This window comes from Camellia sinensis, chromosome 3 (assembly GCF_055761805.1).
Source record: "Camellia sinensis isolate YWXY chromosome 3, ASM5576180v1, whole genome shotgun sequence".
In the NCBI taxonomy this organism is placed as follows: Eukaryota; Viridiplantae; Streptophyta; class Magnoliopsida; order Ericales; family Theaceae; genus Camellia; species Camellia sinensis.
The window spans coordinates 47,107,428-47,125,738 of NC_138963.1; the positions used below are offsets into that span (position 1 = coordinate 47,107,428).

An 18,311-nucleotide genomic window follows, 5' to 3' on the forward strand; every position below is an offset into this window, starting at 1 on the left:
AACAAAATCATACTTTCAAAGCTCATATCTTAATTATTCAAACATGCATGCTAATCTTGATTTCATTTCCATCCCAAACAATGCAAATGGTGTTCATTCTCATGGAATACAACAAAAGCATACTTCCATGTAAGATTTAACACCTTTATTTCCATGTTCACTCAATACATGCTAGATTATGCATTTCCACAACAATTATATACATGCATGCCTTCATTGACCTTCAATTGAACACAAGAAACTCAATTCCCTTACATTCAAACTAATTCATGCTCTTGACCATCTATTAAACTTGAATTCACAAGGTGATGACTATAAATGCATGAATCACTCACCAAGGAGCTTTAATCTCCCCAATTTAGCAATACTTGAGCTTAATCTCCAAAAGGTCCAAGTCTTAAACCACAAATGCACAATTCTTTCCTCTCTCTCTCTCTCTCTAACAGCCATCTCTATCTCAATCTCAATTGTATAACTCAGATTTTGAGTTCAATAGAGTTAAAGGAGAGTGTAGTGCTAACATACAACAAGCCCCATTAACATATTATTTTAATATAAAATAATTGGGCACTCAATTCATCAATTTAAGCAGTTTAATCTGACCCAAATAAATTTTCAATTAAATTTCACCGTAGGCTCTAAAAATTACGCTAATCACAATGGAGTAATCAATTTCGGGTTCTGTGGCCGATAAGGCCCTCAATTTAATTTCCAAAGCAGATTATTCAAACAGATATTCCTACGGTGAACAGATAGAAATCCAAGACAACATAATGGCACACAAAATCATATTAAACACATAATCATACTCATATTAAGGACCAATTAACACATTACGAAACAGGGGTATTACAGTCTTCCCCTCTTTAGGAAGTTTGGTCCTCCAAACTTAATTTACCTTAAGCCAAAAACACTTCGGAATACCTTCTTATTCAATGGTTCCAATCCTTTTGAAAGTTATCTGCTTAGTTTCAAAATCAAGCAACACTCTGTTCTCAATCAGTCAAAGACTCAACTTTTCCTCCATACAAGACTTGTATGGTGTCACACCAAAACTAGAGTGTAGGCTATGGCTGTAAGCAAAGTCTGCTAACAATGGATAGATCTCCCAAACTCCCTGAAAAATCTGTTGCACGTATTTGGAGCATTTCTCCCAAAAGTTCTTTCTAGTTACATTTCGATTTTCGAATGGAAAGCAACGCCGAATCACAATTCAGTTCCCATTGCCTCTTAAAGGCATGTCAAAATTCAGACACATTTTATGATTCCTGTCTAAACAGTATACACTGGGATCCCATGCAAACGAGCAATCTTATTGACGTAAACAGTTGTCAGTCTATAAGCATCATACAAAAATTTCACAGGGAGGAAATGAGCAAACTTATTAATTCTGTACACAATAACCCAAACAGGACTTATACTTGGGCGTCCAAGGCAGCCCCACAACGAAATTTGTAGTCACATATTTCTATTTCCATTCCGAAATAGAGGTAGAGATTGCAGTAGTTCTGCCAATATCTGTTATTCAACTTTGCCTTGTTGGCACCGAAAACATTTAGACACTAATTCAACAATTTCTTCTTCACAATAGGTCTCCAACATATTTATTTCTAATGCTAACTAACTTTACCCCAGAAGTTCGATTCATTTCCTTGTCACAGAAGTTCAATTCATTCTTCAATAATCCCGCAATTTACAACCCAATTCAGTACTTAGTTTAGTGACTCATCATAGTCATCCAAGGTCAATCAAAAGTTTTCAGGAACACAAAGTGGATCCAGATATAGATTCCCGAACCAACAAAGGATAACAACAAAACAATCCACCACACGACATACGTAACTCATATATCCCCATAGCACCAATTGTAAAGCACAAGAACATCGAAGCAGTCAACTTTTAAGACAATACACGTGTTCTCAATTCATTCAATTCCCCGTTACATCAAGTCTCTCCATATTATCTGATAGTTGTCGAAAGCATAAGGCAATTCACATATTAATCCCCACGGCGTCAAAGGTAGTATTAAAAATAGTCAAACACACGTTAAACACAATTTACACATCCTCAGAGCCCCAATTGCAGAATATAATGGCACTGAGCAGTTATTTACACAAGGCGTACTGAATCCACACACTTTCGGATAATCAGGGTTTTTCAAAGCTTCTTTGGATGTTAATAACATCTACATGATCTCAAGAGATGACATTTGGGACAAAGCAAACAAATAATCACCTCGGGACCAAAGCACACCCGTTCACGACCGTCGGTGGCCGGCCCGAGATTGATTAGACAGACCCACCCGTACAAGACCGTCGGTGGCAAAAGAGATATCTCAACAAAGGTGCTACATAGGCTTAACGTCCCCTAGCACGAAGGGACGCTCCAAGAATGTCATCAAAACAAGCATAATACCATTTACTTTAACCTGATTTCCTAAAATCTGATAACATTGAAGCAACTGCTCTCCCTTACAAAATATATTCTGATCAGTCAAAGACAAATGTTCAGTACTACTTATAATCAAATCAATCTGCCATCATCGGTCCCCATAGCATCAACCAACAAGGATGGGACAATACACAAGCATCGTTCCTTAAGACACCCAATCACGGGATTTGTACAATTCGGCTCATTTTCAACGCATATGTCCTCGATAGTTGGGGGTTGGTTCTCAATGGTGTTCATGGTTAGATCAATTTGTCATAGCCCACAAAAGGTCTTTCAAATAGGTCAAGTACTCTAAACAGATTCAAGTTTTGGGTCTATCAGTTTTTCTGCCAAGAATATTCTGGCTATTTATTTACAGGCAATCCTCAATCCCTTTTTACAAAATTAAATTAGATATAGGGTCTTATCAAACCAATCCCGACACAGGTCTTGCCAAATTAAATCAAACAAAGGTTCTATCAGATTATATCAAATGAGGGTTCCATCAAGACAATATAAGCAAAGGTTCTATCAGATCGAATTAGATAAAAATTTTCCCAAATAGGGCACATTCAGTTCTATAAGGCATACTTCGTCTGCTTAGGTACATGGGTGAAGGTTTCTCAACTACCCTAAGTTTATCAGTTCTCAAGGTCATATCACTACAAGAAATTGCACTTTTAGCGACTACTTTTGGCGACGACGTCAATTTTTCATAGCCAAAACTATATTTTTGGCGGCGCAGTGATGAATTTCGTTGGTAAAAGTAGACCTTTACCGACGCAATTTATTACCGTTGCTAAAAAAACATAACATTCACTAGGCGGCAAAATAATTGGTAGGCGCCAAAATTTCAAAAAATTTAGCTACGAGGCTTATGTTTTAGCAACACAATATGCATCGCTATTAGTGTGCTTACTTTTGGCGAGGACAAGTTAGCGTGGGCAAAGAGTAAAACATTTGGCGACAACAACACTAATCGTTGGTAAAAGTTTTGCTAGTGAAATAAGGTGATTTAGTGATTTGTGTTTTTATTATAACTTTTTAAAAGTTTTAAATATTCTAGTTATTGAATTGTAAAATTAAAGTGATTATCAAATTAGATCACAAAATGAACCCATCAAGCCCAAACACACTCTTAAGTTGAGGTGGCTAATTTGAGATAATTTAAACTTTTCCAAAGAATGTGGTTAGATTATCAATTTCAATATGTTTGGTTTTACTTTCAGAAACTTGTTTCAGAATTTTTTTCTTCTAAAAAACTAAAAAAAAATTTGGTAAAAAAATTAAAAAAATACTTATTATTTTTGTACAATTTTATCTTTTAGGAGGCCATAAATAATTTTTAAAATTTTAAAAATATATTTTTGATTTTTATAATTTTCAAATTGGTTATAATTTTTACAAATATATATATATATATATATATATATATATATATTTATTTTATTTCAATTTTTTTTTTTTGCCTCAAAAAATTGAGGCAGTGGAAAGTTTCCCCTCAAAATTCCCCTCCTTTTTTTCAGGATGGGTAAACCCTTGTCTTTCATTCTTGCACAGCCTTCTCACGATTTTTTTTGTTTATTAGCTAACACTACAAGATTTTATTTTATTTTATTTTTCAATCAAATACAAACTCTTTGGGTTCGTTGAAAATTGTATAAGTTGCAAAACAGAAAAAGGGAGGGTTCGAAAAGGGGACTTCGCAGCGGCGAGATTTCAACCTAGAAACTGTGCTTTCTCTTCGGTTGTGAGACTGCTTGAGCGGCGGCGATGATCGACGGTTCGAAGGGGAAGGGTTTCATTCTCTTCTCTTCGATCTGAAAAAATATTAGTTCGATTCTTGAGGTATGTTCAAATTCCACCATTCTCTCTCTCTCTCTCTCCCTTTCTCTCTCTCTCTCTCTCTCACACACACACAAATTCACTCCATATTTGTTCAATTATTTGGTTTTTTTAACTGCAATTTTGATTATGGGTTTGTAGAATTTTGATCGATGGATTAATGTTATGGATTGTTGGATCTATTTGAGTGTTGGGTTTGTTTGGGTGTCTACATTGAGACTCTAGTTCATCAATTGTTTGAAGGGTTATCCATCAGAGTCCATATCATACTTCCACTATTGTCGATCATACTTTCAAGAAGGTCAAACCCTCGAGGTTCTACTTGCTAATTCTTCATCTATATTCTTATGGATGGCGTGTCATGTAAACATTCAGATAATGATAAAATCACTTTCATATCCTCATCTAAATCTGCTATAACCGCCCCTGCCCACACAATGCATTCATCTTCATCTTCATCTTATTCTTCTTCTTCATTTTTTATTTTTATTTCTTCTAGGTGGGCTTTCCCTCTTATATTTTATAATCCTAAAATGCAAATGAGTAAAAATGAAATGAATGTAATATCGGTCTCTGCTTCGAGCAACCAGAGCATAGAAAAAAAAAAGGTTCAATGAGAGTGATTTTGCGGTTAATTTAGGAAACTATGAAGACGAACAAAATTTGAATTGGATGAATTTGAGCCTTTAAAGGTGATTGGAAAGAAAAACAGTTGCCACATGTGGGTCTTTAAGTGTTCAAGCTGATAAGCAGAACTTGCCTTTCTTGAAAGAATGGAAATTGATCTAGTTAACAAATCAAAAGGGTTGCCAATTCAACAAGCAGTCAAATGATTCTAGATTTCAAATTTCAAAGCATGTCTTTTATTTTTTTTTATTTGCAAACACTTCAAAACCTGTTAACTAATAATATATAAAGCTTGAACACAATTCAATTCACACAATCCTTTTAAGTGGTCAAACAAAGTGTTTCAACTGGCAGTTGAACAATTCTATTTAATTTGCCAAAAAAAAAAAAGAAAAAAGGAAAAATAGCTTTGGGGTTTTCAATGAAGCTTTACTGGTTATGGTCAGGGTTGTCCAACTACTGAGTGGGTTTTGGTTTCAAATATTGCATTAAGTATTGATACCAAAGTCAGTATCAGTTTTGTTCATGATCTTCTGGATGGAAGTGAGCATGCTATGTTTTTTTTTTTTTGTAATTGTTATTATTGTTTCTGTCATTTTTATTATTATGATGATTTTGTTATTGGTGTTTTTATCATTACTATTAATGCTATCACTGTCATTATTTTTCTTTAAAAGAGAGTAAGTAGTTAGTCAACAATCTCATATTTATGTGATGGAAATACTAAATGTTTGTTAACAGAGTCTACTGTTTTATTAGGCTTTGAGTCAGCAAAGTTCATGTTATAATGCCATATGATAGGATCATTACGTGCAAATGTTGATATGCATGCATACATAATTGTCAAAAACTCAGATTTTATTGTATAGAAGATTAGTTGAGTTATTTATTTATTAATTCTATTAAATTTGACAAGGGATATTTATAATCTCTAAATTTACAAGAGACAATATGTATTTTAAACAAATTTCATAAGGTATATTTGTAGTTTATTCTAAAAATAATATGGAGGTCATCCACTTGAATTTTATTATTGATGTTCTTATCTTCAATTTTCCTTTCTTTACTGAGAGAGAGAGAGAGAGAGAGAGAGAGAGAGAGAGAGAGAGAGAGTGAGTGAGTATTGGGATATGGTCTAGCTCAAGCATCCTGGAAGTTTGCAAGGGCCGAGTTTGGACACAACAGAGGTGAAGTTCTGTTGCACCTCAAAGAAAAGGTGAATAAATTTTCTTTGCCGCCAAACTTTAATATCAGTGACAAAACCCCCAAAATTGTGTTTGCTTAAAGACTAATTTGAACAGATGTAGCCTTGAACCTAATCAGATCTCAATTTTTATCCCATTAGGTAGAAAGGGATATGAATGGTGAATTTTCCTTGGATGACCACTCAGTGTTCATCATAATACTCTTCTAGAGTTCCTTAAATCAAAGATTGGCCGCATAAAAACCTAGTTAAATCATAAAGCTGTTCCAAGATATATAACATCCCATTTGTATGTTGATATGCTACTGTTATTCCAATTTTGTGGCAGTTTTTTTTTTTTTTGGTGTGCATGCCTCTAGCTATTTTTGGATGCTGGTTATGAGTTATTTCTTTATTTCTTATTTGGCATTTGTCATTACATAATTTGATGAGGTGAAAATGTTAATCATTTGATGGATTTATTTTTCAATGGACTAAAGCAAGTTATATAGAGTCTTATGTTGATGCCATAGTGTTAGACTCCACTTTCAGCTTTTTTTGGTAAAAGTTTTCGTATCGTTTTCAATAGATTTTGCTAGTTTAGTGAGCGATCCATTGTTTTCACCGTAGAATTGGTTTTATTTTTGGCATTTTAAAGTTTTTCAATTATGTGGATCGGATTTCGTTGAATCTTTTGATTGTTTTGTCTTGAAATTCGACTTTTGGGAGCAAAGTGTTTGAACCTTGTTTTGTTTTTTGCTAGAAATGTCCTGTTTAGATCTTTGCCTCATTTGAATTGTTTTCAACACTCCTTTCGGGTTAGATTTTATTTGAATTTATCAGTATTGTGAAGATTTTATGTGTTTCAGTTGAATTTCAAATCTCACTTGATGTCATACAGTGTTTGGTTCATGAAATGCTTAGAATTTAATATCAATTTGCATATTTGATTGCCTAAGCCTATTTAGATGTAGTTTCTGCTTATTTAGAATTGTAACAGTGGTTAATGAGTTTTCACTAACTGATCCAATTTAAATTTTGTTTGTTGCTCAGACATTGGACGGAATTTTAGGTGATAATGAAGGAATTAACAGTCTCTTGCATTGAGTGATCGTTTACTGCTTTCCATTTGAAGCACTTTCCTTGTAAATAGAAGTGATAGTAAAGTCTAATTGAAGTGTGTCCCATGTGAGAGGAAACATGGATTTTTTTAGGAATTACTCTAATGAAACGGTTTCGCAGAGTGCCTTGGATGACAGAGGCCAGGGACAGACCATGACTTCACTACAACTGTTTTGTTCTTAAACGTGATTTCTATCCCAGATATATTACTTACTCAAAGGAGGAGGAAGCAGTTCGATGTATTCAATCAGTGCATGGGTTTACCTTGGATGGTAGATCATTTAGGTGGGAAATGGCTACATTCAAGATTTATATTCTATTCTGTATTCTGTTATGTAGGTGTTGGGATTTCATTTTGCAGGGCATGCTTTGGAACCACAAAGTATTGTCATGCCTGGCTGAGAAATGTGGTATGATTTCTGAATTATTGATTGGAAATTAGACTATTGGTTATAGGTGAGGATTGAAATTTTTTTGCTGCAGTCTTGCAGCAATCCTGATTCTGTATTTGCATGAGATTGGCACACAAGAAGATAGTTTCACTAAAGATGAAATAATATCAGCATACACAAGGTATTTTCATATTTTGATTACCCTCTGCTTTTCCTCTCATTTAATTAAAATATGGCCCTAAGTCCATACTATAAGATTTTGAATGAACGTTGTGCATAACACTTGAGTTTGTAGTGGTAGACTTGGGATTATTTTTCTGCGAGCTAACTAAGAACGTCCCTGATGTGGATTTTATCTTTTTAAGCAACGTAATTGGTCACTGATACAACTATAATTAGCATCATTGTTGGTGGCGGTGAGGCAAATCAGAAATACAAGATGTCCTTGGAAAATTTGTCTTAAAATGAAAAGGAATATAAACCTGAGACTAGGCCCATCAATGGATTGTATTCTAAGCTGAGTCTAATCCAATAATTTGTGGTTGAAATGTAATTATTCAATTACTATCAGAATCTAATAGGTCTGATTGTTAACAGATCAGACATGGATTTAGTTAATCTGATCTGTTAATGATTCTGTTCAATTATAAAGATGAATATGCTAGTTATAAAAGTTTCAGCTGTCAAATCCTAATTTATTTTATGGTGGCTTCTCCGTATACTGCAGAACAACAACACTTATTTGACTATAGGATTTTTTTTAACAACACTTGTTTAGAAACTTATATATGATATAGTTTTTGGGTAGTTTATAACTTTTTGGACAATTATAACTTAAGGATAGTTCTTTTTGGATGGTTTTGAATTAAGGCTAGTTTTTAGATGATTGGAATGTATAGACAATTCTGAATCTAGGTTGAGAGAGGAAGACAATAACTGGACCATGATTTTGTGTTCACTGGCTGCCCAACTACATAATGACAGCAACCTGTATTCAGTCAGTATTAGAGAGTAGTATAGTATAGCGTAACTTACCCAAAAACTTTTCTCCATAGTCACAGATCCATACCCACCATAGCTACCCATCTGCCCTACAGCAAGCATTCCAGGTGATGAAGATGAAGATGGCGATGGAACTGCTGCAAAAACACACACCACCAAACTAATATTAAAAAAAAAATTAAAAATTAAATGGTATGAAAGTACGTATATTTTTTTTCCCGGGTGTCAAAATTAGTTGGTTAGTTAATTAGTTAGTTGTAAGTTAAATTACTACTAATAACATTCGATGCTTCATCATAAATTCAAACTTAGAATCTCCCCCAATTTATTTCTTAGAAATTAAGGAGTATAACCACTTGAATGTTTGAAAAAAATAAATAAATAAAACCCAAGGATCTCAACTGCTTGACCTAGACTTAAGTTCTTCATAAAACTATTAATTGATCCACATTAAAAATAAAAAAACCAGCTTAGTCTTTAGCATAATTTGAACGGAGTAACAAATGTAAAGCAATAAATATATACATATCATAAGTACATCTACAAAAGCATTGTGGAGAAATGAACAATGAAGAGAGAGAGAGAGAGAGAGAGAGAGAGAGAGAGGTTGCTGACTGTTGATGCTTTACCAGGGCTGATGTTAGGGTACTTGTTATAAACAGGATCTTCAGATCTCCAACCTCCTCCTCCTCCATTTCCACCAACACCACTTCTCTGCATGGGGATATCAGTGGTGAACCTCTTCTTCTGCCTCTCTCAAGCTTTATGGTTCTGAAACCAATAAAACACATTCTTCCCTTCAATCTTTCCATACTGTCTCAACCTTGCAGATATCCTCTGAATCTGCTCAAAGACATTAGCAGTAGCAGTAGAGGATTCAATTTGCCCGACACACCTCACAAATCCCATGTGGATGATTCTCTTCAAGTGGTCCTCTTTGCTATTTGGAGAAATGTAGTGGATGCTAACAAATAATGGGCAAATCACTGGCAATGATTTGAAAGCAGTATAATTAACCATTTCATGGGACTTTGTTTGATTCTTGTTTGAGGTCCTCCCAATTATACCCATGAATGATCAACACTTTTCTGCTACATTAACTTTGAATATGATTTTTTAAATTTTTTATTTTTGCTTTATTTCTGGGGTGATTAGTCAAGGCTAAATACCAATCAAGGTCCACTTGAAATAACTATTTCCCTTTAGTAGTAAATTCTCAATCTCTTCTATTTTTTGATCGATCGCTTATATTAGTTTTTTACCTGCTGGTTCAGTCATAAACAGATCTTTACAACAAAGCATGAACCTAATAATTCCAAAGGGATCTTGCTTGATTTTGTTTGTATTGGCACTGATTTTAGACAAAGCTTCTCCCAAACCGCCGGGGGGGGGAATTAGAAAAAACTCTTATTTCTTCCTAAATTACGCATGCTATTATAAATAATATTCAAGGGGGCTGATTATTTTTATTTTCTATTTTTTCAAGCTGAGGCCTTGTCCAGTCTCCATATTGGTTTGAACAAGCTCATTAATCAATAACCTAAAACAGTCTGATTGTTTAAGAAACTTTTTTGATTGAATGATACCCATAGAGAAAACAATTCAGAGTGGCAAGCACCTCCTCACATAATTCACCATTAGACAGCAAATTGTATGTACTCTGTGTTGCTAATAGAATTCAATTGAGAAAATGGACATGAAAATACCAATGCAATGATGCTTTTGCCTTTAAATGTGAGAGAATTCCATAACTGTCTAATTATAACATTCTTTCCTTCAGAGATTCTCTTGTTATTTGCTCAAAGACATTAGCAGTAGAGGATTCAATTATGTAGGCTTACATGACAGATGCATTTCCTCATGAAGTGTTTTTTGTTTGAATCTTCACAATCTTTGCAGCCCAATCTGCTGGTTGTTGACCTAAATCTTCCAGTAGCATCCAGTTTAGTTGGCGAACATGAACTAGAATTTGCGTTGGGATTGCACGGGGACTTGCCATTCTTCATGAGGAAGTGCGACCACATATTGTTCATCGAGATATCAAAGCTACCAATATTCTCCTTGACAAAGACTTGACACCCAAAATTTCAGATTTTGGTCTACCAAAACTTATCCCAGCCAACATGACTCATGTCAGTACCTGTGTGGCAGGAACAATGTAAGTTCTAACAATAATGCATCCATTTTTTTAATCCATCTAATCATAAGAGTTCATCTTCATTACGTTCTTAGAGAAATTACCAAAAACATACATTGCATTTGTACTCGAGATAGTGACTTGCACAAGATGAGTTATTGGTTTGATATCAAATAATCCCCAGTCATGCACATGATGTCTACAAAGAAATGGCAACTTAATCAGTCATCTTTAAATCATGCTACTTTTTGGTTGTTGAATTGTCTAGATAGTAGATAGTTATTTTCTGTTGATTTTGTTGATGAAGGAGATTCATTGTGGAATCTTTTGGGTAGAATTATGGATGGCAATTAAATCCGAACCCAATGGAAACCCACCCTGCCCCGCTATTATTAGCGGATTTCCCCAAATTCCCCCCCCCCAATGATTAACTGTTTTTCTTCTCTCATTTTTCAGAGCACTGTTGGCTGATGGTTGTTGCTTGTTGGTCCACTGCTACTGCTGCCGGTGTGCTGCTGCAGAATTTTGCTCTGCTGCTGCTGCTGCAATGTTATTGTAAAGCGGGCTGCTACTAGATGATGGTCTGCTGCAAATTTGGGTTGTTAGTTTCATGTTTTCATTTTTTTATTTGTTGTTTTTACTATGGGTTCATAATTTGGATGAATTTGAGTATTTTAGTGAGTTTACCTGTTCAGATTTTATACACTGCTTCCAAAAGCATATTTTTCAACAGTGTTTTTTGGCCTACACATCAACTTTAGGTGATTTAATATCAATATTATTAGTTTGTAATAATAGGGCCTGAGGGATGCCTCTTGTAAATATGTACATCTTATAAAAAAATATAAATGATTTTCAATTTTTTTTGCCGCTACAAATTTGTCGTTGTCAAAAAGTAAAGCTTTCTTGACAAACAACTTGTCGGTAAATGTGTAGTCAAAAGTTTATTTTTGCCCACTCATATTGTGTTGCTAAAAGTGTATTTTTTGCCAATGTCAATTTTCCGTTGCCAAAAGTAAAGCTTTATCGACAACCAAATTGTTGGAAAATGGCAACATTTACCAACGTAAATGTGTCGTTAAAAGTTTACTTTTGCCCACTCATTGTGTTGGTAGAAGTGTATTTTTTGCCAATGCCAATTTGTCGTTGCCAAAAGTAAAGCTTTAGCGACAAACAAATCATCGGTAAATGGCAACATTTACCGACGTAAATGTGTCGCCAAAAGTTTATTTTTGCCGACGCATATTTTGTTGCTAAAAGTATATTTTTTGCCCATACAAATTTGTGTCGCGAAAAGTGCCACACAATCATCATATTTGAATGACTTTTACCGACGCAAGGTAAATTGCCAACGATGGATGAAGGCTTTTATCGACGACTATGTTCGTCGCTAAAGGCATTACTTTCACCAACGCAATGATAATTTCGTCGGCAAAAACTTTTGCCAACTCACTTTTGCCTACGGGTTGCCAACGTAGCTTTGTGTGTCGGTAAAACTCTTTGCCAACGAATTTTCCCTTTTAGCAACATATTTTGTTGCGTTGTGAAAAATGCAATTTCTTGTAGTGTATCGGAATCATTCACCACAATAGTTCATATCAAAGTGTTTCAAATCAGGTACAATACGGTATTGTCTACATAAACTCGGGGGTAGTCGCATATGCATGCAGTTATTCGTATCGGGGGGTACGTATCATAATTAGTATAGCAGTTCTCAAATAAGTCTTATATGCAAGAACATGGTGCACAGTAACACATTAAACAGAGTTCCTCGGTTGTACATAAGATAGGGTCTGTTACACAAAAGTTCTAAATTAGTCACAAAATGTAGGTTTATGAGTCGAGCCCAGTATAGTCACATAATCCAGTCAATTTTCTACCCATCAAAATGCATGGTCTCACAATTATAGAGTTTGTCATTTAGGGTGCTCAACTCCGTCACACAATCACAAAGTCATAATTCTGGTGGTTTAGTCATGGAGGACAGTAGTATAACAAATCGCCCTGAGCATAAGTTTAGATATACATGCGCATGTGCAGAGTTAATCGATATCCCAATACGTATTTCACAAATATCTCAAATGGAGTATATACATTTAAAGGATACGGTCTCGATCTTGTGGGTTTAACCGATCTAAATACACATGCAACAGATACGAAAGAACATGCCAATCTGAATCAATTAATATCCCAAGCAAAGATGTACACATGTACTAATTCAGAATCAATCAATACATAAGCATTCGTTTATAACAGTGCAGATACCTAGGATAACGGTTACAGCATTCTGAGTACTTCCTGGGACGAGTGCAATTACTCTATCTTGATCAGCAATTCCTACCATTGGTACGAATCCAACTCAGACAGAAGATTTATTCACATTTGTTCAGTTCGGGGACAGTTCCTTACCATACGGTCCATTTTACCATACCTATAACAAACCCCAAAAATCCGATAACAACTCCTCGGTGTTTCTTACACTTTTGGTGGCAAAGGTTCTTGCTGTAGCGACAATTGACATTGTTGTCTCAAAATCTCTGCCATCCCTTATACTATTCTTTCCGGACTATTAAGTCGGGCTGTGAAAGAGTCTGCCAACTCGTATGCCCTCACTTTATCCACGTTCTACACAAATTCTTATTAAGCCTTGCCAATTACTGGGATGTCCAATACAAAAATAAACACAGATACACATGGGTACATTCGCACATAGGCACATTGTTATATTCTCATTTCACATATTGTACGCAATAAATCACATACGTAACAGATAATTGCATACTTATCAAATATCGCATGCTGAACATTTACTAAGTAATTATATACTCAAATCATGTCCATGTTTCACATAGGCACCCATTGGCAGAATCGAATGCACATAAGCAACTTTTCATGGTTCATATGTTCATGTATGTGCACTATAACAAAACAAATTTTATTGTACACAGTAGTGTAACAATTCATATCTCATATTCAAATCATGTGTGGTATTTCCTTAAGCGTAACATATCATGTTGGTCAAGCATAACAAGTTCCATAATGGAACCTTCAGTACCGGGTAACATATCTCATTCATAAGCCACAGTATTGTTTCCCCCGGGCGAGGGCTTCTGCTCAGGATACCATAATTACATTTGAAGAAAATTTAAACAGTCATTCACTTATGCAAAACATAGCATTTCAGGGAACTTGTCATTTCATATCATCAGAAAATAATTAAAGTTCACCATTTGATTAAACTTGCATTATACTTTATACAAAAGATTCACAAGTATGCATATACTAGAGAGCATACATATTCCAATGGTTTACAATGCAAGCAATTCACGAATTTATAACACATAATTGTTCATATCGAAACAATTAAGCATATTCTTGATGCTTCTAAGTTCACATTTATCACATGAATGCATCCTAGATCTTTTCTAGACGCTTATTGCTCATTTGGACAAGTGTGTGAGTTATTAACTCGTGCTCTGATACCACTCCGTCACGACCCGAACCCGCCCCTATGGGTTAAGGCCATAACCGGCCAGTAATCACGAGATTACCTACGGCCTCAAACCAAATAAGACAAGACTCATCAGAGTAAAAGGGGCCAAACAGAAGCAAATTTAAAACTTTGTCCATAGAGCTGTGCTTATATGCACACCATAACATTCCATATGTACATATGTTAATAACTCACAACATAAAGTGTAATGACATAAGATTCTATACAGACAGGATCATCCAAACTAAGTCAACCCATGAAAACTATATACAGACGTATTCAAAACTTCGCCAACCTGACAAAATGTAAATACATAACAAAAGGGCGAAAACGGGTCTCATGCATGAGACACAAGGGCTGACTCTTCAAAACCTTGGTTGTTCCATACAAACTTCATTGAGGCTGGGTTTGGACCTCTCTTGGCTCACCTACAAACACATGAATGAGCGTGAGTGATAGCCTAGTGAATAATATCAAACAAAGAAGTCATACAAACGATATGTAGAACAACATACTCCAAACGGCCTTGGGGCCAATTCATACTTCTATTTAACATATATATATACACAATTTAAGTCGAGTGACCGTGGTTCATATCAGGCTGCCCTTCGGCCCATTTATACTTTCATTTATGTCAGAACGGCCTCTGGCCCATCCATTCATGTCAAAACGGCCTCTGGCCCATTCATTCGTGTCAAAATGACCTTCGGTCCTTTCGTTTATGTCAAAACGACCTTCGGTCCATTCATTTATATCAAAACGACTTTTGGTCCATTCATTTATCTCAAAACGACCTTCGATCCGTTCGTTCGTGTCAAAACGACCTTCGGTCCATTCGTTTAAGTCAAGATGACCTTCGGTCCATTCATTTATCTCAAAACGACCTTCGGTCCATTCATTTATCTCAAAACGACCTTCGGTCCGTTCGTTCGTGTCAAAACGACCTTCGGTCCATTCGTTTATGTCAAAACGGCCTTTGGCCCATTCACACTTTCGTGTCAAACTGGCCTTTGGCCCAATCATTCATATCGAAAACGGCCTCTGGCCCATTTATTCATGCTTATCAAAACGGCCTCTGATCCATTCATTATTTCTTGTCAAAACGGCCTCTGGCCCATTACAAATTTTCATATCAAACATTGTCCACCATTCAAATTAATGAACTTACAAACTTACATAGAGGTAAGCAATAGGACAACAACATATTCAAACATCTTTTGTTAAGATATTACTCACAGTGATCGGCTTGTGGATTTCCCCTGGAGCTTGACCCTACACATTTCATGAACACAAAGGGGGTCACTAACAGTTCAATCCGTTCTTTGATTCATATATTCCTCTTTAGGCATTATTCTTATCTCATTAACTCATTTACAATGCTTAACATATGCCTAAGAGTGCTTACAAGTGAAAGAGAACGGAAAACGAAACACAGAACGAGCATACAAAATTTCAGGGAACAGGGTCCCCGCTCGAGCGTCAACTTCCCCGCTCGACCGGACCCATAGGGCTTGCAAAAGTACTGGTTGCATGAAAAATACGCTAGCGCGTGGGATAGAGCGCTCGAGCGGAAGGCCTGTCTACAAAAACTCCCCGCTCGAGCGTGATATATACCGCTCGAACAGACATCCAACTCTGCAAAAAGTGCTGGGAGCACGATTTTCCCGCTCGAGCGGCTCTTCCCCTGCTTGAGCGGACATAAAAAATCTGGGTTTTCCAGATTGAGTTCTTGAGCTCCAATTCGAATTTCAACAGGCAAAACATGCATGTTATGGCTCAAATCTCAAATATAGTTATGCTAACATGCCATAAACATCAAAGCACATTACAATGGAGCCCAATTCACAATTAATTCACATGTATGCCCCAATCCCCCATCCACTCATTCTAATACAAACAAAATCATACTTTCAAAGCTCATATCTTAATTATTCAAACATGCATGCTAATCTTGATTTCATTTCCATCCCAAACAATGCAAATGGTGTTCATTCTCATGGAATACAACAAAAGCATACTTGCATGTAAGATTTAACACCTTTATTTCCATGTTCACTCAATACATGCTAGATTATGCATTTCCACAACAATTATATACATGCATGCCTTCATTAACCTTCAATTGAACACAAGAAACTCAATTCCCTTACATTCAAACTAATTCATGCTCTTGACCATCTATTAAACTTGAATTCACAAGGTGATGACTATAAATGCATGAATCACTCACCAAGGAGCTTTAATCTCCCCAATTTAGCAATACTTGAGCTTAATCTCCAAAAGGTCCAAGTCTTGAACCACAAATGCACAATTCTTTCCTCTCTCTCTCTAACAGTCGTCTCTGTCTCAATCTTAATTGTATAACTCAAATTTTGAGTTTAATAGAGTTAAAGGAGAGTGTAGTGCTAACATACAACAAGCCCCATTAATATATTATTTTAATATAAAATAATTGGGCACTCAATTCATCAATTTAATCAGTTTAATCTGACCCGAATAAATTTTCAATTAAATTTCACCTCAGGCTCTAAAAATTACGCTAATCACAATGGCGTAATCAATTTCGGGTTCTGTGGCCGATAAGGCCCTCAATTTAATTTCCAAAGCAGATTATTCAAACAGATATTCCTACGGTGAACAGATAGAAATCCAAGACCACATAATGGCACACAAATGGCACACAAAATCATATTAAACACATAATCATACTCATATTAAGGACCAATTAACACATTACGGAACAGGGGTATTACATTATCGCCTCAAGAAAGTTACAACACTACTTCCAGGGGCATACCATCAAGGTCCTCACTGAATTCCTCCTCAGATCTGTATTCAGCCGAGCCGATTTCTCTGGCCGAACAGCAAAATGGCGGTAGAACTTGGTGAGTTTGACATTCGATATCAACCTACGACGGCAATCAAAGCCCAGGTCTTAGTATATTTCGTCGCAAAATTTGCTCCTATCCAGAGTACTAAGCCAGAAAATCCCAGTTCGGCACAGGTGCTACGCACCACCGAACAGGGAAAGCACTGCGCTTTGGAAGCATGGAAACTCTTTATTGGAAACATTCGGCAGCTTTATGTTGACGGGTCATCCAATAACCGAGGCTCGGGGGCAGGAGTAGTACTTATCTCACCAGAAGGATTTATCTGGAAGCAGGCTCTCAAACAATGAGGCAGAGTACGAAGCATTATTGGCTGGCTTACGTAGTGCCGAACACTTCAGTGCAGAACAGCTTCTTGTTTTCAGCAATTCACAACTAGTGGTAAACCAGCTTTCTGAGGTCTATGAAACACGAGATGAAAGAATGGCTATGTACGTAGGCAAGGCCAAAGACTTACTCAAAAAGTTTCAATCCATACGAGTGGAATGAATTAGTCAGGACAAAAACAGTCATGCTGATGCTCTGGCTTGCCTCGGCTCATCAGTAGATACCAAAGGTGTTAGAAAAGTTTGGGTTGAGTTCGTGTCAGAACCAAGCATCACATCTCCAGTCCTTTGCAGCAACCTAGAGCCGAGCTGGATGGATCCGATACTTGCTTTTCTAAAATCTGGTACTCTCCCCAAAGATAAAAAGGAAGCCAACAAAGTCAGACATAAGTCAGCTTGATTTTGGATCTCACCATCTGGGAAGCTGTACAGATGCTCCTATCTTGGCCCTTATCTTCTATGTGTGCATCCAAACTTGGTCGAGAATGTTCTCTACGAAATTCACGATGGGATTTGTGGATGCCATGTTGGTGGAAGGTCACTGGCGCACCGAGCCCTCACTCGCGGGTACTGGTGGCCAAGGATGCAACAAGATGCGCAGCAGTATGTACAGAAGTGTGATAAATGTCAGAGGTTTGCTCCATTCATTCATCAGCCAGCCAAAACTCTCACTCCACTCACTAGCCCATGGCCCTTTGGCCAATGGGGTCTGGATATTATCGGACCATTGGCACAAGGCACTGGGACCAGACGATTCTTCATTCCTACAATCGACTATTTCACTAAGTGGGTTGAAGTCGAGGCGCTGGCAAGTATCAAAGAAGCGGACACAAAGCGGTTTGTCATGAGGAACGTGGTGGTGCGTT

The 18,311-nt window shown here is 36.5% G+C and overlaps 1 long non-coding RNA gene across 1 annotated transcript; it reads left to right on the forward strand.

The window, feature by feature from the left end:
- The first annotated feature begins 4,180 nt into the window (after positions 1–4,180).
- LOC145820984 (uncharacterized) lies at positions 4,181–11,468 on the forward strand. The gene is made up of 6 exons (XR_014363028.1): positions 4,181–4,278; positions 7,328–7,492; positions 7,569–7,617; positions 7,691–7,780; positions 10,501–10,759; positions 11,195–11,468. It is a non-coding gene; the product is annotated as an uncharacterized LOC145820984 (long non-coding RNA).
- Positions 11,469–18,311: the final 6,843 nt, after the last annotated feature.